Raw genomic sequence first — 11,695 nt, 5'->3', positions numbered from 1 at the left:
GAAATTAATTGTATTTCTATACACTAACAATGAGAAAAGAAGAAAAGGAATTAAAGAATCGATACCATTTACAATTGCACCAAAAACCATAAGATACCTAGGAATAAACCTAACTAAAGAGGTAAAGGATCTGTACTCAGAAACTATAGAACACTCGTGGAAGAAATTGAGGAAGACACAAAGAAATGGAAAAAGATTTCATGCTCATGGATTGGAAGAACAAATATCGTTAAAATGTCTATGCTACTCAGAGCAATCTACATATACAATGCAATCCCTATCAAAACACCATTGACATTTTTCACAGAGCTGGAACAAATAATCCTAAAATTTGTATGGAACCAGAAAAGAAGACCCTGAATAGCTAGAGGATGTGTTGAAAAAGAAAACCAAATCTGGTGGCATTACAACTCTGGACTTCAAGCTCTATTGCAAAGCTGTCATCATCAAGACAGTATGGAACTGGCACAAAAACAGACACATAGATCAACGGAACAAAACAGAGAGCCCAGAAATGGACCCTCAACTCTATGGCCAAATAATCTTTGACAAAGCAGGAAAGAATGTTCAATGGAAAAAAGACAGTCTCTTCAACAAATGGTGTTGGGAAAATTGGACAGCCACATGCAGAAAAATGAAACTGGACCATTTCCTTATACCATACACAAAGATAAACTTAAAATGGATGAAAGACCTCAATGTGAGGCAGGAATCCATCAAAATCCTAGAGAAGAACCCAGGCAGTAATCTCTTTGACTACTGCTGCAGCAACTTCTAGCTAGATACATCTCCAAAGGCAAGGGAAACAAAAGCAAAAATGAACTATTGGGACTGCATCAAGATAAAAACCTTTTGGAGGCACTTGGGTGGCTCAGTGGGTTAAAGCCTCTGCCTTTGGCTCAGGTCATGATCCCAGCATCCTGGGATCGAGCCCCACATCGGGCTCTCTGCTTAGCAGGGAGCCTGCTTCCTCCTCTCTCCCTCTCTCCCTCTCTTGCCTGCCTCTCTGCCTACTTGTGATCTCTGTCTGTCAAATAAATAAAGTCTTTTTTTTAAAAAAAAGATAAAAACCTTCTGCACAGCAAAGGAAACAGTCAACAAGACTAAAAAGCAACCTACACAATGGGAGAAGATATTTGCAAATGTCATACCTGATAAAGGGTTAGTATCCAAGATCTATAAAGAACTTAACAAACTCAACACCCAAAAAACAAATAATGCAATCAAGAAATGGGGCGCCTGGGTGGCTCAGTGGGTTAAAGACTCTGCCTCCGGCTCGGGTCGTGATCTCGGGGTCCTGGGATCGAGCCCCGCGTCGGGCTCTCTGCTCGGTGGGGAGCCTGCTTCTCTCTCTCCCTCTGCCTGCCTCTCTGCCTACTTGTGATCTCTGTCTGTCAAATAAATAAATAAAATATATAAAAAAAAAGAAATGAGCAGAATACATGAACAGACATTTCTCCAAAGAAGACATACAAATGGAACAGACACATGAAAAAATGCTCCACATCAGTCAGAATCGAAACCACAATGAGATATCACCTCACACAGGTCAGAATGGTTAAAATTAACAATTCAGGAAATAATAGATGTTGGCGAGAATGTGGAGAAAGGGGAACCTTCTTACACTGTTGGTGGGAATACAAGCTGGCACAACCACTCTGAAAAACAGTATGGAAGTCCATCAAGAAGTTAGACATAGAGCTACCCTATGACCCAGCAATTGCACTACCAGGTATTTACCCCAAAGATACAAACGTATTGACCCAAAGGGGCATGTGCATCCCAGTGTTTATAGCGGCAATGTCCACAATAGCCAAACTGTGGAAAGAGCTGAGATGTCCGTGGACGGATGAATGGATAAAGAAGATGTGCGATATATATAGATATATAGATATGATATATAGATATGATAGTAGTATTCTATATAGAGATATATAGATATGATATATATGATAGTAGTATTCTATCATATCTATATATCATATCTATATATCTATATATATGATAGAATACTACTCAGCCATCAGAAAGGATGAATACCTAACACTTACGTAGACGTGGAAGGAACTAGAGGGTATTATGCTGAGTGAAATAACTCAATCAGAGAAAGACAATCATATGGTTTCACTTACAGGTAGAATATAAAAAAAAGGCACAGATGATCATGGGGGAAAGGAAGGAAAACTGAATGGGAAGTCATCGGAGAGGGAGAGAAAGCATGAGAGACTCAACTCTAGAAAACAAACTGAGGGTTGCTGGAGGTGTGGGGAGTTGGGGGGTCGGGTAACTGAGTGATGGGCATTCAGGAGGGCACGTGATATGATGAGCATGGGTGTTATATGCAACTGATGAACTATTGAACACTACATCTGAAACTAATGATGCACTATATGTTGGCTAATTGAATCTAAATAAATAAAAAAATAAAGGTGGGCAAGGATCATGAAAAGCCAACTGAAAAATAAGAACAAAAAATGATTATTAAAAAGGACAGGATGCTCACCTTCACTAGTTATCAAAAATGCAAATTAAAATATTTTCCTCCTTCAGATTGATAATGTTTATAAATATTAACAAAGATGAAAGAACACAAGGAAACCTCCTGTCAAGAAAGGTCTACGATGTAGGTGTATTAGGACACTGATGGTGAAGGTGCAATTTATTTCAGTCTTTTTGGAAGTACAATTAGTTTTATGCCTACAATTTCTTTTAAATTAAATATTCTTTGGCTCAGTAGGTCGTCTATTACTATTTCCTAAGATGATGGCAAAAAACTGTGCAAAGGCGTATGCATTGGTATGATCCTTGCAGCATGTTTTTAATAGGGAGCATTTTCTAAGAAACAGCCTAAACGTTGACCAAGCGAAGAGTGGCTTACAATGAATCTTGGAACACTACATCAAAAATTAATGATGTATTGTATGGTGACTAACATAACACAATAAAAAAAAATTTAAAAAGCGAAGAGTAATGAGCTATAAAGCCATGAAAACCATTGCTCAGCAGCCATGAAAATGGTGATGTGAATGGACATGAAAAAGGATCTACAATACGCTGATGACTGAAAAAGGAAGACACCAAATAGCACGCATGGTATGACCTTATTTCTGCAAAAGCATATGTACATGCGTGTGCTTACATGTGCATGTATGACTTCAAAAATCTTGGCCTCTTGTTCTCTAATTAAAGCTTATTTCCACAGATGTCTCATTCAAAGAAAGAATAGTCTATCATCTGAAATATTCAAAAAGCAACTTTGCTCTTTACTTCCTACTCTCGGAAAGTGCCATGGTAGAGAATACATTGATAATGCACAGCAAAACTTTTTAAACATCCTCTCGTCTTTGTCTCTGTTTTCCTCTAGGTCTCCAAAGCTGCTCCAGTTCCTGTAATTGGAAGTACAGCTTTAGAAGGCTCTGGTGCATGTTACAGCCACACACCCAGAGAGAGAGAGAGACACAGAGAGAAAGAGAGTAGACTCTTTTTCCTAGCGTGTTTCCCCACATTTTCAGAAACCGGGCTCACATTGAATTAAAATAGCAGCTCCCCTCTTACTCAGGTAGAGGAGATAAAGGGATAAGGCAGGAGAAGGGAAGGATTTCCGTAGAAAAAAGGCCCTGGGAAGATAAAACTATAAAGATAACTACAAAGATAAATATATATTTTTAACCAAAGCTTCTTGGTTCTTTTCCAAGATCAATAGGTTAATTTGTGTGCATTGCAAAATTTCCTATTTTACCACGTTCTTAGTATAAGAATTCATTCTATATCATTAGAAAAAATTTTCTAGACCTTTCCTGTGAGCCTTTCCTATATGCACCATAAAGATTCATGGTACCTTAAAGATCTGTGACTTCATACATAATTGCTTGAATTATATGTGGGCTTTTTTTTATAGGTGGCCATGTCTATCTGTTTTTATTATTTTTATTATGTTCAGTTAGCCGACATATAGTACATCATTAGTTTTTGACATAGTGTTCAATGATTCATTAGTGGCATATAACACCCAGTGCTCATCACAACAGGTGCTCTCCTTAATACTACCTGCTTTTAGACTAGTCCAGAATTTCTCAACTTCGGCACTATTGACAAATTGGGTGGGATGATTCCTTTTCCATGTTGGAGGTAGGAAAGCTCGCCTATGCATTGTAGAATTGTTAGTAGCATTTCTGGCTTCCAGCCATTAAAAGCCAGTACGACTTCCCACTTTCCCTACCCACCCACTGACACCCCAGGTTGTGACAATCAAAAATATGTTCAAAATGTTGCTAAACCAAAAATGCACCTCACTGAGAGCCATGGTAATTGACAAAGATCTTTTAGGGAGGTAGAAGATTATATGTAGACATAAATACACACACACATATGTACACCTATATGTATGCATCTATATTTTATACATATATAAAATATTTTTGTATCATGATAAATTTTGTTTTTAATTTGTGAAATAACAAAAGCGGATCATGTCAAAAGTAAGCACCCAAAAAGCTAAAGCTCATCAGTAAATACACATTTATTTCTAAAATTCATGAAAGGCTGGAAATGTCATTACAACAAAAATGACACTGATAAAAATGCAATATAGAACTGAAAAATTCAACTATCGGGGGTGAGGAACTGGCGGAGTTCAGCCAAAATCTAATTAGAATGATTCTACAGGGAAAACGGAGGGCTACTCAAATTTATTTTTTAATCATTTTGTTGTTTCTGTCTTTCTTCCAGGCAGAATATGCTTAAGCTCATACTGGGATTGTTTCTGTATAATTCTAGACTGATGGAATGAATCAGAGAATTGCATAAACTCCCTGGTGAATTCACCATCTGCCCATGCCCTCCGAATATTTTCTATGACTGAACTTCCTGAACAAGTGAAGTCGAAGGCATAGCTGAGCAGAAAGAAACAATGAGAATATAAAATACAGTGAACACACAAACATCAAAACTCTTGCCTGTTCAGAAGCCCACACTGCAAACTTGCTTTGGGGAAATTTGTCAGTGTGCCCAAAGAACTTCCTCTTACTTTCTGAAGAACTTCTTAACTCTGATGAATATCTTTGGTGACACACTGGTATCAGATTCATCTTCAGCACTAAGAGCTACTAGAATTAAACAACAGCAAACAAACAAAAAACCAAACAAAACCCAGAAAGGTCCTTGGTAATGATCCCACGGGTGGAGCAGGCCAGGCCATCCATAAGGAAAGCTTACAGTACACGGACCCAAAGTGAAATCTTAGTTCAAATGCTGACTTTGACAGTGATTTCCAGGACACTTTCTAGTTTTCATGTTCTCTGCTTTTCAGTTGCAGAATTTAATCAAATATATCTAATGGGCCGTTAGGCCATTTACTATCTGCAGAAATTCATGAGACCCCTTCATGCCCCTCTCCCTCCCATCCTTTGTAAAATACTGTCTTGTAGGCAAGAAGTCTCATTGTGCATTTCAAAAGAGCAATGTTTTTGATAACTTTAAAAGTAGTCCAAAGCAGATTTTGATGCTTGTCAATAATTTAGCTGGGTTGGTATGAGTGTATATATAAATAGTTCACATAAGACACTTAAAATTGGAACAGACAAGAATAACATTTTATATCTATATTGTTACATAATTTTTATTAATTTAAGGGTCTCACTCCTTCTATCACGTTCATGCAAGTCAGTGCTGTTCTTAATAAACTGCAGCCAAAACCTGGCTCATGTTTCTTCAAATTCTCAGCTTTATCCATATTTCTTTAAAAAATTGAAGCACGCTGTGCAAAAGCTTTTGATCTTGATGAAATCCCAATAGTTCATTTTCGCCCTTGCTTCCCTTGCCTTTGCCGTTGTTCCTAGGAAGATGTTGCTGCGGCTGAGGTCGAAGAGGTTGCTGCCTGCGTTCTCCTCAAGGATTTTGATGGATTCCTTTCTCACATTGAGGTCCTTCATCCATTTGGAGTCTATTTTCGTGTGTGGTGTAAGGAAGTAGTCCAATTTCATTTTTCTGCATGTGGCTGTCCAATTTTCCCAGCACCATTTATTGAAGAGGCTGTCTTTTTTCCATTGGACATTCTTTCCTGCTTTGTCGAAGATTAGTTGACCATAGAGTTGAGGGTCGATTTCTGGGCTCTCTATTCTGTTCCACTGGTCTATGTGTCTGTTTTTGTGCCAGTACCATGCTGTCTTGATGATGACAGCTTTGTAATAGAGCTTGAAGTCCGGAATTGTGATGCCACCAACTTTGACTTTGTTCTTCAATATTCCTTTGGCTATTCGAGGTCTTTTCTGGTTCCATATAAATTTTAGGATTATTTGTTCCATTTCTTTGAAAAAAATGGATGGTATTTTGATAGGGATTGCATTAAATGTGTAGATTGCTTTAGGTAGCATAGACATTTTCACAATATTTATTCTTCCAATCCAGGAGCATGGACCATTTTTCCATTTTTTTGTGTCTTCCTCAATTTCTTTCATGAGTACTTTATAATTTTCTGTGTATAGATTCTTAGTCTCTTTGGTTAGGTTTATTCCTAGGTATCTTATAGTTTTGGGTACCATTGTGAATGGGATTGACTCCTTAATTTCTCTTTCTTCAGTCTTGTTGTTGGTGTACAGAAATGCAACTGATTTCTGTGCATTGATTTTATATCCTGACACTTTACTGAATTCCTGTACAAGTTCTAGCAGTTTTGGAGTGGAGTCTTTTGGGTTTTCCACATATAGTATCATATCATCTGCGAAGAGTGATAGTTTGACTTCTTCTTTACCAATTTGGATGCCTTTAATTTCTTTTTGTTGTCTGATTGCTGAGGCTAGGACTTCTAATACTATGTTGAATAGCAGTGGTGATAATGGACATCCCTGCCGTGTTCCTGACCTTAATGGAAAACGCAGGCAGCAACCTCTTCGACCTCAGCCGCAGCAACATCTTCCTAGGAACAACGGCAAAGGCAAGGGAAGCAAGGGCAAAAATGAACTATTGGGATTTCATCAAGATCAAAAGCTTTTGCACAGCAAAGGAAACAGTTAACAAAACCAAAAGACAGCTGACAGAATGGGAGAAGATATTTGCAAACGACATATCAGATAAAGGGCTAGTATCCAAAATCTATAAGGAACTTAGCAAACTCAACACCCAAAGAACAAACAATCCAATCAAGAAATGGGCAGAGGACATGAACAGACATTTCTGCAAAGAAGACATCCAGATGGCCAACAGACACATGAAAAAGTGCTCCACGTCACTCGGCATCAGGGAAATACAAATCAAAACCACAATGAGATATCACCTCACACCAGTCAGAATGGCTAAAATTAACAAGTCAGGAAATGACAGATGCTGGAGAGGATGTGGAGAAAGGGGAACCCTCCTCCACTGTTGGTGGGAATGCAAGCTGGTGCAACCACTCTGGAAAACAGCATGGAGGTTCCTCAAAATGTTGAAAATAGAACTACCCTATGACCCAGCAATTGCACTACTGGGTATTTACCCTAAAGATACAAACATAGTGATCCGAAGGGGCACGTGTACCCGAATGTTTATAGCAGCAATGTCTACAATAGCCAGACTATGGAAAGAACCTAGATGTCCATCAACAGATGAATGGATCAAGAAGATGTGGTATATATACACAATGGAATACTATGCAGCCATCAAAAGAAATGAAATCTTGCCATTTGCGACGACGTGGATGGAACTAGAGCGTATCATGCTTAGTGAAATAAGTCAATCGGAGAAAGACAACTATCATATGATCTCCCTGATATGAGGACATGGAGAAGCAACATGGGGGGGTAGGGGGATAGGAGAAGAATAAATGAAACAAGATGGGATTGGGAGGGAGACAAACCATAAATGACTCTTAATCTCACAAAACAAACTGGGGGTTGCTGGGGGGAGGTGGGATTGGGAGAGGGGGTGCGGGCTATGGACATTGGGGAGGGGAGGCGAACCATAAGAGACTATGGACTCTGAAAAACAACCTGAGGGTTTTGAAGGGTCAGGGGTGGGAGGTTGGGGGAACAGGTGGTGGGTGATGGGGAGGGCACGTTTTGCATGGAGCACTGGGTGTTGTGCAAAAAGAATGAATACTGTTACGCTGAAAAAAAAATAAATAAATAAAAAAGGGGAAAAAAAAAATAAAAAAAAAAAAAATTGAAGCACGTAAGTAAACTGCTTCAGTAGAGAGACATCTTTAGGCTAGGCATGTATCAAATATAGCTCTTGATATATTGGTTCAAACAGGAAAGGGAAGAGTTGACACAAAATCTGTTATTGCTGCATAGAACAGGGGTCAGCAAACTAAGCCCCATGGGCCAAAACCAAGCCATCATCTGTTTTGTAAATAGAGTATTATTCAAATGCAGTCATGCCTATTCATTTACATATTGTCTACAGCTGTTTTTGTGCTGTAAAGGCAGAGTTGAGTAGTTGTGACAGGGAAATCGTGCCCTGCAAAATCTATTTGCTATCTGGCCCTTTGCAGAAAATGACTGCCAACTCCTGGCATAGACTATCAAAGGGAAGGAATTGTACAAATAATCCAATCATCTTATTTTATGGAGGGGAAAAAAACCGAGGCCTAGAGGGAGTACACGATTTGCCCAGCATCACACAGCTTATCAGTAGCAAAGTTACTGGAAACCAGGTTTCTTGATGTCCTTTGGGGGAAATGGATATCACTTCCAAGAATTATAAGTAAGGTCCACACTTCTCCAGAGTTCACATTTCAGCCTATAGGATATCACAGTGCTTTCAGCTTTTAGATAGAAGAGTGAAAAGACAGATCTGTGAACTCAAACTCCCTTGCTTTTTCCTAGAGATTAGATGAGACAATGCATGTATGTGTGTAGCCCAGCAACCCACTCACATTAATTTCCTTTCTACTTTCCTTTTTCTCAGTGAGCAAACTGAAACCTGCTGGGTAGGTAGGTTTTGGGTAGGTAGGTCTGTGTAGCTTGTTTTGAGGTCATGCCTGCAATGAAGATTAAAGATAGAATTCACCCTCGGAATTTAGAATTCCTAGTCTTCATTCTATAATGCCAAATGAACAATTCAAATATAGAATACTAGAACGTGGGAATCAGCTGGGATAAATGTTTTGGGTTTGTTTTTTTTTTTTTTTTTTTGCATTTACTTGTATTTTGAAATAACAAGATAATAATCATTGTTTCTTTATTAGGCTTCCTCAGAGTAAAAAGCTTCCAAAAGGTTACAAAATGAAATTTTCCTTCCAAGTAGGCATCAGCGGCTGCTTACTAATAGTTTCCTATCGGGGAGTGAAAAGTAATCTCCCACTCGTGCTGCAATGACTTGTGGTAACAAAGAGCAAGAACTAGAGATGTAAACATGACGGCCAGATCAATGACCATCCACTTTCCTGTGCTCTATACTGCTGCATTTCTAAGCAAAATAAATTATCCTGTTTGGAGACAATAATGAGAGGAAGTGCAAGAGAAACACATGGCTTAAACAAAACAAACAAAACTAACCCTACACAGAAATAAGGGATAAATGATTTCTTCCTCCATTTCCGCGGCTCTATCCAAGGCTATTCCCTTCTAATTGAATATACTTCCCAGTGTAATTTTAGAATGATGAATTATGTTGCACAAATGTGGAATATGGCTTATATGAGGAAGGCAAGAAAACCAACAAAGATAAAACTGCAAATATCCAGTTGAGAAGTAATGATGTGTTGAATTAAATAAAAATGAAGATAGACAAGATGACCTTGTTTGAAGATATTAACTAAGTAATAATCTTAGATCCTTTCTAGAACAACTTGATAATGGAAGGGAGTGATGAACCCCCAGTAAGAAGATAAAACCTACAAGATTTTTTTTTTTAAAACGCATGAGACTTTTTATTATAGACTGGATAGAGATGATGGAGAGGGAGAAAGAATAGTTAATGGTAACTATCAGTTTTCTATTGCTGCTGTAACAAATTACCACAAACTGTGTGGCTTAAAATAACAGAAATGTATTAATGCTGAAGGTCAGGAGTCCTAAATGGATGTCTAAAATCAAGCTGTACAGGCCTGCATTCCTTTTGGAGCCTCAGGGGTAGAATGTTTCTTGGACTTTTCCACCTTTTCCCACTTTCCTTTGTCTCTTGGCCCCATTTCTCCATCTTCAACACCAGCAATGTTGGACCAAGGCCTCTCACATTAGACTCTTTTCTGAGTCTTTTTTTATTCTGCCTCAGTTTTTAACTTTTAAGAATCCTTCTGATTACATTGGGCAGACCCCAATAATCTCCCTGTGTGCTGATTAGCAATCTTAATTCTATCAGAACCTTAATTCCTCTTTGCCATGTAAGGTAACATACTGATGGATTACTGAGATTAAGACATAGACATTCACAAGGGGCCATTATTCTGCCTACCACAGTGACTTCTTGAATGAATCACTGAGATTTATCATGGTTTAAAATATGCATCTCATGCTGAGTAAAATCGAGATTCTGTACAATGTCCTATAAGGCTCTTACATAATTAAGAACCATGGCCCTGGAGATAGAATTGGATTAGAATAATGGTTTTGCCATTTAATAGTTTTGTAAACTCATAAACTCAGTTTCCTCATCTATAAAATGTGGAAATCAGTTATAGCCAACATAGGGTTATGGTGAATATTCAATATGATAATGATGATAAAGTGTTTAGCACTGTGCCTGGCTCAGTAAATGTTAGTTATTAGTAAGTACAGCATAGAAATACAGGTAAAGGATAGTTGGATTTTAATTTTGGACTTACTGATATGAGTCGCTTGAAAAACATCTGTTATAGATGGAATGTGTCTTGCCATTCATATGTTGAAGTCCTAACTTCCAGTGTGATGGTTTTGGGGGTGGGGCCTTAAGAAATAATTAGGTTTAGATACAGTGCCGATTGTGGGGTCCTCATGATGGGATGAGTGCCTTTATAAGAAGAGAGTGGAGAGCTAGCTTTCTCTTTTTCTGCCATGTGGAGCTATAACAAGGAAGTGACATCTGCAAGCCAGTAAGAGGGCTGTCAACAGAACGTAACTGTGCTAGCACCCTGATCCCAGGCTTCCCAGCATCCAGAATTGTGAGAAATAACTGTTGCTTAAGTCACCCAGACTATGGTATTTTGTTATAACAGCCTGAGTATTCACTTTTGGAATTCGGAATTCACCACTGGAAATTAGCATCCATATTTATCCCCTCAGTATATTCTTTCCCACTCCCTTAAAGACCATTTCATACTTTCCCTTTTTTCCTCAAACTTTTAACACCTCCTTGCCTTTGCTCACACTCTGTAAGATATAGAAGCAGCCAGAGCCTCCCAAAGCTCCCACTGCTTCATCTACACACCCATCTCTACCTGTGGTCATGTGTTTGACTTTTTTTCTTGTTGCTGTGGTTGACTGTCCATGCTCTTAAGCCCCAGTCCTCCCCCACTTGTACACTAGATTCCAACTGTTTTTGCCTACTCAAGCAATTTCCCCTCTCTCCCCTATATCTCCAAGCCCTCTCTACCTTGTGGATCATTGCCTTCAGCATACAAACATTTCAATATCACTCTCATTATACACAAAAAATCTCTCCCATTTTCCTCTTCAGCTACTGCCCCATTTTATCTTTGCCTTTATAGCAAAGATCCTTGAAACAGCTCTCTACATTCCTTATTTGGAATTTACCTCATCTTCTTTTTTTTTTTAAAGATTTTATTTATTTGATATAGAGA

This window comes from Meles meles, chromosome X (genome assembly GCF_922984935.1).
Source record: "Meles meles chromosome X, mMelMel3.1 paternal haplotype, whole genome shotgun sequence".
NCBI classification, from domain to species: Eukaryota; Metazoa; Chordata; class Mammalia; order Carnivora; family Mustelidae; genus Meles; species Meles meles.
Note: the sequence above shows the minus strand (reverse complement) of the source record.